Source organism: Bombus bifarius, unplaced genomic scaffold (assembly GCF_011952205.1).
Source record: "Bombus bifarius isolate JDL3187 unplaced genomic scaffold, Bbif_JDL3187 scf7180000007996, whole genome shotgun sequence".
Lineage (NCBI taxonomy): Eukaryota > Metazoa > Arthropoda > Insecta > Hymenoptera > Apidae > Bombus > Bombus bifarius.
The window spans coordinates 2791810-2803820 of record NW_022884376.1 but is presented as its reverse complement, the minus strand read 5'-3'; the positions used below and the strand labels follow the sequence as shown (position 1 = coordinate 2803820).

The following is a 12011-nucleotide window of genomic DNA, read 5'->3' as shown; positions in this document are numbered from 1 at the left end:
GTGGGGTTCAAAACCTTTTCAAGAGCCATGGGTCACTAAGTTAGTCAGTCTGAGAATAACTAACCAACTGTCTACATTCCACAACACTCACTTATATTTCCTGTAATAATTGTTTAATAAATATCACATTATATTGTTTCAACACAAATATTGTGTCTTCCACGGATTATCAATCTTAATTCCGAGATTAAATTCTAACACAATTGAAAGACCGGCGGCGCCTCGGCTCTCGCGACATTGTTCATGGTTAACTTGATGTTTCTTAGGCCCTTTTCCACGATACTACATTTGAAATATTACGGGGTGCGTGTGAAAACTAAATAGGAATACGATTTTGGTAACGTGGAATCGATCGACGTCGTACTGAATTTAAAAATTGCTCGCTCAGAAAAAATGAAAACCGTAACATGTTCCCAGGATAAATAAAGTAAAAGTTATGCCACCGTGGAACGAAAGTAATCGCGACTCGTTAAAACTTCCATCGTGAAAGAACACCGTCTCAGACGTCTGTGTTTCTGTTGGTCTCGTCGACAGCTTGCACCAACAGGCAGATGAAACGTTCGGAGACAATGATACGAGAGACCGCAATCCCTTGTGCTGGAATCATAGCGACGCTGAACACGATTTCCCCCGAGCACGTGTCAGTGAAATAAGGCGACAGACGCGAAGCTTGTCGCTTTCGCCGCCGACGAAGTACATTCTACTTTAAACGTGTGGTGCAGATCGCGCATCATTGAATGCCATTATTATTCGCGTGCGACGACACGACAGAAGCACGAATTGCGGAGCTCTTGAAGCTTTCGTGCTCTAATTATCGTCGAAAGGCAGCCTTTTGTACAAATCCATCGAAATCTTGTATCATAAATCTTTTATCGAGATTCCTACGATGCTGGGATTGCGTCTTTGCGATGTTAACAGATTATAATCGCACCATATCGAGAGAAGTAAGAATTCATTTTGAAACGTAAGTCACGAGAGTTTATTTTGCTAAAAAGTTTTGCTCAGTATCAATGAAACGAATAAATTTTGCCCATGCAACGAAAGTTGATCGTCGTACTCGAAGTATAGAAGTTGTCTCGAAGGAATGAAAAATCACTCGTCGACTTGGAACGATACGTCTTGCAAAAATGTAATTTCTAAAATTTCTCCAAAAAATTACGAATCCATCATTCCCACTCTAATATTACCAACATTATTAATGTCGCTCATCCTTCCATATTACTCGATCGAGGTAGATCTAACTTTAGCAACACTCAGCTTAGTTTAGAAACTGTGCCAGCGAATTCGAAGCACGCTCGGCAAATCTCGAAACGTGTCGATATACAGCATTTATCGAGGATGCGAATGCGATAGTAAACGCGCGCGAAAACCGTTTACGTGTTCCTTACGGCGCGTTATCGTACCGAAACGATCTTCCTACGTTCGTTAGCTGAAATTCGAAGAAACGAAAGATCGAGGAAAATAGCGTGGTCTGCCAAAATTTCGCTCGAGACAGCATCATCGCGTGTATTTTATTCGTGTATGCACGTACCATGGACGTTATCGCGCGCTTTTCAGCATCGCACGGTCTGTACGGAATATTCTGACTCGCTATAACCGTACACCATGCTCAGTCGCGCGCAAATAGCTTTTAGGAAAGCCACTCTTATATAGTAGAAGGCGAGGCAACGTTAATGATACCTGCTCGCATGCAAATCCTTTTCTAGACTGAGAAGTAATTAAATCGGCAACTTTACGCGGCAATATACGCGAGGAAAATTGCCGTGGATCAGAGACCAGGAAGAAAAGCGTCTGTTCCGTCTTAACACAAAAGAATCCGCGTGATCTTAGTCGGCGAAACTTATAGCACGATCACAAAGGAAGGAAAATTTTTCTCCTCTCTCGATGGCCGAAGACGTGTTATATACTCGGTGTTCCCGAAGAGTAATTTAGAAATATGCAATGAGCCGCGAAAATAATTTAAAAAAAAATTTCAGCGTTTATTATAGAAAACTTTTAACCTATATACTGCGTGTGTTATTAGGTTGTCCGGAAAGTGTCTTTCTTTCGCAAACGTGTTTTTTACAACAGTGCACCTTCGTGCAAACGTGAAAGCGAGTCTGTGAAATGTCACGGTGTTTATCTCGACAGAACAAAATGGATCGTACGTAATTCGACAAAATAATATAAAAGAACAAACGTTGTGCGTCTATTATTTCCTCATAAAACGAAAGAAACTTTTCGGACAACCTAATATATAAGACACTGCGAAGTTTCATATTATAACAAGACACGACGAGTAACGACACGTTCCCGTAACGTGTGTTATGTTCGTGAGATACAATTATTCACACACATCGGCTCGTGCCAAAGTAGAAGGAACAGGAAGTCTGATTCTTGTTCGCTTTACGAAGCGCAACTAGAATTTAACGCGAGATCCTTCTCAAATGAAAGAGCGATTGAGAAACGTAACGACGAAAGTTTAAAAAGTTGGGCAAAGAGCTTCGAGCAGCTTCTCCTTTTCAGGAAGACCGTAATCGTCTCCTTTGTCAGTCTAATTTATTCCGTATGAAGCAGCAATCTCTCATAACTGCAGTCCAAGCTGTATCCTGCCACTGTTTTGCGCTCTTTACGATTCGCCGCTCGTCGCTGGACGAATTTCTATTTTTCCCCTGAGAAAAATCTTCCCTCCCATGGATGTACGACTAGACGTAGGATGATCTACTAAATTTCTCTACTGTTGGTTCTGCATTCTCGTAGATGCTTGGCCAAAACGATTTCGACCCTCACGGGAAATTATATCTAAGGATGGCAGAAAAACCTATGACAATTCGTTCGATTCGTCCAAGAAATTCCAAGTTTCTTTGTTCAATCTCGTTGCTGTTGTTTGCGACGATATTGGCTTTGTATAATTGACGGATTGAAAATCATAAATTAAGATTTCGAGTATTTGAAACATCAGGAATATCTTCCTCAGCTTTCTAAGTAATTATACATTTATTTTCTGATACGTTTGAAAGAAAAATCAGTAACGTTATATCTAAAACAAGAAGATAGAAATAATATAGGGTGGAGTAAGGAAAAGTAGGACGAATGCTTTTTGTAGGGATTTGTAAAGAAAGGTCGAGGAACGCGTTGAAAGCGACGCATTCATCTAGGAAATACGAGAGAACCGCGAATATTCGCAACGGCGTATATCTCGATTTGTCTGCAGTGTCGATTCGAAATACGCTGAGCGTGCAACATTAGTCGATCGAGGCTAAAATTCCATTTGTGGAAGAACGGGAAACGGAGCAGCGCGTAATTACTCGAATCAGAATCAGACGGATCTCAGAGTAACGAGGAAAGACAGCCGGGGATGCATTCGAAATCCAGGCTCGCGAATCAGCTTGTTACTTCTCTCAGAAACGTGCGTGTTAGGTTTCAAATGAACGAAATACAGCCGTCTCGATTTATGTACGTGAAAATCGATCAATTTGCTCGATAACTTCGGGTCGCGGATACAAATTTTGTAAAATATCCAATTCGTTTTTCAATTTTTATCGAAATATCGTACGTGGACATTGGAAAGTTAATTTCGACGTTAGACGACGACAGAACGTTATAAAGTAACATTTGGTCGATTGTGAGCAACAATAGCGTGATAAGAGGTAGCATGAAGGAGAGAAAAGTTTGTCGCCGAAGGAAAGAAGATAACTGACGTAGACAGATGGAGGATAAAGTTGATTGATTACGTTATTTTCGATTTTGTAATGCGTTGAAACGTTGCTCGCGTCGAGGATAATGAATATTGATGATGACACGCGTCCAACGAATAGCGATGCGTCAATTGTGTCAAAATTATAATTGTGTTTCTGTTTCATCGAACATATATATCTCACCGATAATTACAAATGTATCCTATGAATTTTAACGCTATTGTATTACTACGCCTATATCTGCACCCAAATTTTATATATATATATATATATGTAGAGAGAGAGAGACAGACAGAGAGTAGATAAAATCATACACCTTTTCTCTGGTGTTTGATCTCTCTCCCTCTCTCTAAGCAAATTATTTATTATAAAACAGGGAACAATGGTTAATTAACACGAACTAAATACAGTGATGTGACACAACTTATACAACTTAAATGAATGATTCACAATTCAACTCACAACTTGAGTTTAACAACTCGTCCTACAACACTTCTCGACTCTGCACTATCAACGCTCATTTTACCTTTCTCTTTTTACCTGGGGTACATCGGCGTTTTCTCCAGAGCTTTTCCTCCGATAATACATATACGTATTAATTTTTCTTAGTTGATACTTCATATGAAACTATCGTCTTAAAAATGACACGAGAAATATTCGAATCTAATTACGATTGTTGCCAGATTATTAGCTCTTAACGACGATTAATAGCGCTCACGAGAATAACACGAGAACGTTGTTTTCTGTTTCAGATCACGAGGTACGCGAACGATTTGCTTTACGCCGAACGAGCGCGTGAAGCTCCAGATTTGTTATTCAATCTTCCTGGGCATTCGTTAAATTGGCCCAGGTGCTTCTCGAGGGGCTATAAAAATGGTAAAACACTTCTGGAGAAACATAAATTCCCATTTTACGCGTCTGACCGAGCCGACCAGGCCGAGTTCACCGCGCGCCAACTTATTCCCCATTCTTCTTAATCCGATTAAAAAATGCTTTACCCGAATTAAAGTAACATAAATTGCAGCGGAGTGGTTCCTTTAACAAGTTTATTTCTCCAAAGCGAAGATGTACAGTAAGACATAAAGAGAATTTGCGCTTCTATAAAACAATTTTATAAAACTTCCGTCTATTCTACAGATATATGTTTTTTCATATTCTATGGGGAAAAATATCACGATTTTATTTTACGCTCGGCTCTGTAATTAAATAATACCGCAGAAATTATAGGAACGAGCGAGAATTATTTCCTGAAGAGGGAAAATCCCCGGAGCACTTGTTGAGTCATTTCGCGTCATAATTGCCCGCGCTAGATCTCTCGAACAAAATTTCCACGCGGCCATTTTCGAATAACCCACCACTTATGAATACCGAGCCGCGCAACTTTTTTAATAATAATACACCGCTAAAATCTCAAACAAATTGCAATTTTCTGTACGTTCTGCGTTTAATACGAACGCTAAAAAAATACCATTTCTGGGGGAGGGGGGGAGATCTTCTCGAATTCGAGTATACAGGGTGATTCACAGAAAGGAGAACACCTAAAACATACACATTTTATTTATGCTTTACCGTTGCACGAAAAATCTTCTCAGGGTAACGTTGTATCTTAAAAAACGCGTATAACGAGAGGAAAACTTTCTATACAGTATAGACTCTATTATCATCTTAAATAAGAATCGAAGCTGCATTTGAAAAAATAGGTCGCTGCTTTTTCTCTCCATTATTCCGTATAAGATTACGAGACATCCATCGAAGTTGCGTTCCTCCTTTCGTCCTACTTCGTGAATCCACGTTATCATCCGCCGATCCACTCGCGACTATATTAATATTCATCGTTGGTGATTTATTCCGCGCGAGAGACGAGTGGCCAATCGGTGGCCACGAACAGGGAGAGTAGGTGCAAGAGAGAATTGCGCGCAAAAAGGGGTTAAACGGGCTCGTCAATGGTTTGCGCCTTCGGCCTAGTTTCCGGATTACCACCGAGGTCACGGAGGTTCATCCTTCCTGAAGAACTATCGAGGTAACGCTGAATTTCGAAAGAGACTAATTGAAATTCCTGCGCAAGATTCCGCAAGAGGGTGAAACTGCAGGTCTCTCGAGTCGTCGCAGCTCTATCTTTGAAGTTTCTTAGTTTTACTTTTTGGTAGTCTTAATGCGAGATGCTTGAAAGGAGATGGTCTACTTTCCGCCATGATCGATACCGTGAAGTATTTCTTCTCGAAAAGGTGCCATTTTTTTGTCTGATTACTTTTCAGCTAACGTTCGCAGAATTTTAATTCAGAGCTGGATAGATAGGCGTCTTCTTACGATTGTAAAGAGATTATTTCGGAGATTGAGAGCGTTTACGTCCCATTTTTTACAGATTTAAACGGCAAAGAACCTACTCTCTCTCTCTTTCTCTCTCTCTCTCTCTCTCTCTCTCTCTCTCTCTCTATAATACCTAAATTCGCAAGATTACAAATTCAAGAGTTTGCCGCAATAAGAAAGTAATTCAAATTCTTCACGTAATGTTACACATTCTGGAAGAAAGGAAACGACTCGAAAGACGATTTCAAAGAATTAAAGCGAACGATAATGGCCAAGAGACGAGGGAATCTCTAATTACAAACAGAGATGGGAGGAAATGAAAAATTCAGTTCGATCCTGGCCACAGGCAGACCTGGGGTACAGGTTCTTCCTTCCGTGTAATCTCGACGCGCGCGTTTATCGCATGTATAAGAAGATAATGAGCCACGAGTACAATGAAACAACGGAGAAAGAAAGCGGCAGAATAATTTAGTAATTGCGCGGCCAGCGAGCGTGTAAAAGGTTTCATCGTACGGTTAATGCTTTAGCGAGGAATATTCCTCAGCTCTCTTAGTGTCCCTTTTAATGTTACGTCGTAAATGAAGGGCAGCACGGACGATATTGGAGCGTATTTCTGGTGTTACTCGAAGAATCGCGAATTATTACGATAAAGACGGTGTAACCATCGACGTGTATAACGATGTAATCATCGACTCTCGAAATATGGATACGTAAAAAAAAAAGGTACCGCCATAAATTCTCTACAAAGCAGTGGTAATCGGAGAAGTTAAAGCGCGTAGAACGAAATTGCCGCCCGCTTCGCAATTTTTTACGTGACCTTTTCTAGCCGCGTACGTCGCGTCATGTTTTCAGGTTAAAAAAGAACTTGTTCGTTCCAACAGAATTAAAGGAAGAAAAGGACACGATAAAAACGTTACGATCGAAAATGTAAATAAAAATGCTACTACATGCGAACAAATAAAATCGCGAATACCGTTAAAAACGCCAGTCCAATCGACGCAATCTCTTCATTTCGCAGTTTCGCGTAATTCCAAGCGATTCTTCGATGGACGTGTCGTTCGCGCGCAAATTCGGGGACATTAAGTGCGCCGCCACATTTGTATCGCTTTAATATCCGGTAGTTGTCGTGATTCTTTCGTATCGGGGTTTACGTTTGAACGCGCTACTCCTCTCCCCACGATAAACGAAATTGGCCCCGATTTGAGAGCGAAAAGATTAAAATAGCAAACTATTGAGCGAGTAGCGGCAAGAGCCGAACAACGATTTTATCAGCGACAATTTATTTATTGTTACATTCTCTCTTCCGTTTGACGCGCGCACCTACAATCGACACGAGATTGCTTTTCGCCGAATCGCGATATCGATAATGATAACGCGTTTCACCGGTCAACGTAATCGTTGGAAAAGCACGGCCGACGCCATTGTTGCTTACCAGTTTCATTATAACGCGCCGTAATCCGGAATTTTCCACGTGCGCGGCCTCGTTTTATTTATCACTCGCTTTTGTGCTTAAATCGCTTTAACGAACCTCCCCCTGATAATATCCTTTCGGCTCATCGGACAGAGGTTACCAAGTTAATTCGCAAATAACGAGGAAATTTGCTGGCCTTTCCGAGACGCGATGCGTGAAAAATTCATACGAAACGCCATTTCAAATTTACATGCGTCTCGCGCGAACTCGAAGCTCCTGCGCGAAAAGTTTACGTTAAACTTCATTGGACATTTAATACTCTCAATTTTTCATAGTTAAAGCTGCAATTTAATTTCTTCAAACGCAGCATGTTCTTGCGCGTATCCGACTTATCCAAAGAGCAGTGAAATTGCCAAAGTATTCATCGATGGAAGATCATTGGTCCTTCATTTTCTTCGAAGTAGCTAAGAATTATCGATAGTGAAAAGACAACTACATTTCTGGAAATATATTTCTGCGGTCGTTTTGTAACAGCTGTTTGCACAGCAGTTGCGATATTCTGGTTGAAACCTCAAAAAGGCAGTAGAATTAATACGTAACATTTACACCGTCTAGAAAGATATAATTAATACAAATTTCCTTATTTTCCAGATAGATCGTGTGTATATGTCATATCCTTAAAAACCGCCATGAACGCGTCCTTTTACGCTACTTGATTACTCCCTGAAATATCGAAAAATATTCGTAAGACTCGCATCGATGTCTATCGGCACAGGTCGTTGCATAAAATTTTTATCGCCAGCTAGATTCATAGGCTAGCCACGAAATCGTGGTTCAATTTCACGCTGGAATAAGTAATCCTGCGTCGCGAAGAGTTAACGGGCCACCCCGTCCCTTCCGAGGCTTTTGATAACGTGGCTTAGGGTCGATAGCGTGGAGAATTTAAACGGATTTTACCTTAATTCTCGGTGAATTTCCACGGTATTCGACGGTCGATTAGCGCGTATATGGCTGGTCCAGATATAGAACTATTCGCTTGGCGAATTATGGAAAGTTCCACGACTACTACATCGCTGATGATGCACTTTAACTTTACGGAACAATTCACAAAAACCTTTTCTTCGTCTCGATTCCTCTGCTGCAAGCAGAAGAAAGGGAAAAGATTGCATCGGTAAACTAGACCAGACCACGACGAAGCATCTGAAAAGGAATTCTCCCACGTATTTACATACGCCATGACAAACGTACCGATAAAGTATCACAGAACAGCGATTCGAAAAAAGGAAACCGATAGATGACCTGTCTAGAGTCTCCTCGAATCATAGAAGGATACAAAGAAAAACCTTCGAACAGGAATTCGTATGTGGACTGGTAAAAGGGAGGACTAAGAGGGAGGACGAGAACTTATTTCCATAGCCATAAGCCGACACGGTAGAAGGTACTTGAACGAAATAGTTTGGAGGTTCAAAGAGAATACGCGAAAAAGAACGCGAGATACACTGCGTGCTGGACTAAGATGGATCACCTCTGTTTCCCTGTATTTTTATCTCAGCCGCGTTCACAGTTTTATCTTCTTCCAATGAGAAACTATTTCACGCCGGTAATTCCCCGGATGGATAGATGATGCGCTAAAAAGATTCGCGGGGTGCAACGAGCCGATAAGAAGCGGCGCCTTCGCGCAATTTGATACATTCTTTTCCTGCCGACAGAGAATTCCATTTGGGGATACGGTTTACCAGACGAAGACCCAGACACTTTGTCCGTCTCCGTTTTCCGGGGAACATTTTTATGAAACGGCGAATCGGTGATCCGTTGAAGACGAAGGTCTTGTCGGAAAGAAGCGTACCCTCTTCCGCGAATGCGTTTCCGGGTGATCTTTATTGGAGAAGCTACGATGAAAGATGGATGAATTTGAAACGCCAGAGGCTGCACTAAAGAGGGAACACTCGTTCCCAAGGAAGCTTAGCTACGTTACTTCGCTTGTTACGGTTCAATTTACCTTTCTTACTCTGCGTCGAGAGCTCCGCGCTACTTTCAGACAGATATTTGTCATTGAGTGCATCCCGGATCTTCTCTGCTCCAGTATAAGAACCGATCTTCTTTCCCGTCTGTAATTTTCTCCCTTTTTATAAAGAAGCTTCCCGCTGAAGGGAATTAATTTTAATTAGCTACGATCTTGAATAATTCTGCTTTGGTAGAGTGGCCACGTTTTAACTTATGCAAACGCGTGTCGTTTACGACGTATATACATTCTCTATCTCTCATATCATTTTCTTTATCTTTACGGTTGCTTGCAGCGGTCAATTTTTCGCAATAGATAGAATAGAACCGTGCAGCACAGACGTCTCAGTTTCGGTAGAGCAATTAGCGTCTTCGGAGCATCTAACAAGAATCGTCAAATTATACTTCTCATACGTATCTTCTTCCTCAGTAGTGTAGTATCGTGGACAGATTGCCTGAGAAATATCGGGTGAACCATAAGCAATGTTGCGAGAAAGCCTAAGTACCGACAGACCGAAAGGGTCTGAGGTCCCGGAGCATCCCAGCTGGACGTCAGGTGGTCTATCGTGGGGTTTTGGAGGTGGGGGTATGTCTATGAGGATTTCCCGCGTATGAAAAAAAGAAAAAGCTGAAAAGGTCTGGGAACTTCGATGGGTTGAACGGCCCATCAATGTATCGTCGATCCTTCAGTCGAATAGTTACACGGAAAAAAGGCCTACGGGACCATAACAGCGGAACACGTACGTGGTGGGGCTATGAGAAAAGACAAAGGGATGCTTAACACTAGAACTATCTCATCAGTCGAATTGACGGGTTTTACAATTTTATTTTAAAATTCCTACTTCGTGTTATATTTTTTTCCGCGATAATGTAATGACTTTAGTAACGATAACTAAAAGAATAATATGATGAATTTCATTTTGTTGTTTATGTATTCAAAGTCAAAATAATTTTGTATCAAGGCTACTTATACCAATGCCAGTCAAAATGACTGGCACTTGTCAAAGTGTAAAAAGGTCCTGCAATCTGTTTATCGAAGCCCAATTAACCAGTTTCCTCGTTTTGTACAACCTTCCACGCGTTTTCAAAATTTTTACCGCGTATCATTCGGTATGATGATATCAGTTATCGGGAAAATTCCGGATCGATCGCTAGATGCCAACACGAGAAATACCACACCAGACAAAATAACTGATTCTACAATTTTATAAATGCGTCAACCCTCGTTTAAGGATCATGGTGCCAGATGGATTAATAATACCAAAAATGTACTCTACATAACATGGAATTCCTTCTGTAAGAAAGTAATAAATCAATAAATATAAAAATATTCTATTATTATGTATTTTTTAGAAACCAGTCTTTTTGGTAGAAATAGCTTCGTGTTAACTATCGGTAGTTCTAGTGTTAAGGGAGAAAGACGAATTAACAAGCAATCGTGAGAAGTCATTGTTGTCAGTGTCACGTAAAATTCGTAATAAAAAAAGCAGGAGCTGAGCAATAGCTTAACTTGACTGTCCTTTCATATTTTTATATGCTTTTATTCACAAAAGTGATCGAGTATAATATTACAATGAAGTAGCGAAGTTACAAAGTATTCAAATAGTTGTTCAAATCACGACTAAGACTGTACCCAAGACTAGTCTCGTGGTCAAATGCTCGCACTTTTTATATGTTGAGTGTGTAGGAGTTGAGGGACAAGGAGAGGATCTTGAGTGCCCTACGTAATGGGGAAAATTTGGTGTTGGGCCATGTGCAAAGGTAAGGTCAAAATCTAAAGGTTCATTGTCAGGTAGTGTGGAATGGCGTGGATTTGGATGTGTCACATCAGCGTTGTCGCTGAGGAGGATTGTCCGCGTGAAGAAGAGCGTTAGAACCGCGGCGACGGAAGTGAGCGACGAATGATGACTGCGTGCATGTAGACTGACAAAGCGCGTCATACTTGATTTTGTGTTGGCATGAACGATATTGAAACAAATCATACCGTTACCAAACCTACTAGCACTATAACTTTTTCCCACGATAATCTCTCCGTTTTCGAAGAGAATTATTCGTGCGATGAGATTACATTTAATCAATTACGTAACTAAATGATTCTTCTTTAGCAGAGTAAAGCTATCCAACAGGGGCGTTTTAATTTCACGAAAGATATCTTGGATACGTCTAATGGATATCGATCAGATTGGTGTTTATTTTTCTTCAAACCGTCCTATCGGAAGGCTGATCAGCCGACGCGGCTACAATTTCGATGGAATCGCTAACTTCGTTAATTTCTCTAATCGACTTCGTAACTTGCCAACTTTCTAAATTCATACTCTAGCGATGATCGGTATCGATAGTATTCCAAGGTGGTTTTCGGCACGTTATCCGCGAAGACTTGCCGCGCACGAGTAAAGACGAGCCTGTTAGTCGTCTAAATTATTCGAATTCATTCGCGCGCAGTCCACGGAAAAGAGTCGACCGCGTAGTAATTGAATCGAATTAAGCGCGAATTCGTAGCTCAGCCGAAGGAACGAGTAATATTCTCCGCGTATCTTGCAGGGTATTCGGGAAATACGATAACCTCGTTGACGGGGACGGTTACTGGGAATTGCGCGTTCCGTAGTTCAATACAC

At 41.1% G+C, this 12011-nt stretch overlaps 1 protein-coding gene across 3 annotated transcripts in view; it reads left to right on the top strand.

Moving 5' to 3' along the window:
* LOC117205932 (protein-tyrosine sulfotransferase) overlaps positions 1–12011 on the top strand; it is a 181396-nt gene that overhangs the window by 115248 nt on the left and 54137 nt on the right. The window contains exon 3 of one of the 3 annotated variants that reach the window (XM_033444791.1): positions 4430–4437. The exons of 1 other annotated variant lie outside the window; for it this stretch is intronic. The gene's annotated coding sequence lies outside the window, so the exon portion shown is untranslated. Of the gene's footprint in view, positions 1–4429; positions 4438–4462; positions 4554–12011 lie in introns of those variants that run through there. One more of the 3 variants, XM_033444793.1, reaches the window with a different exon arrangement.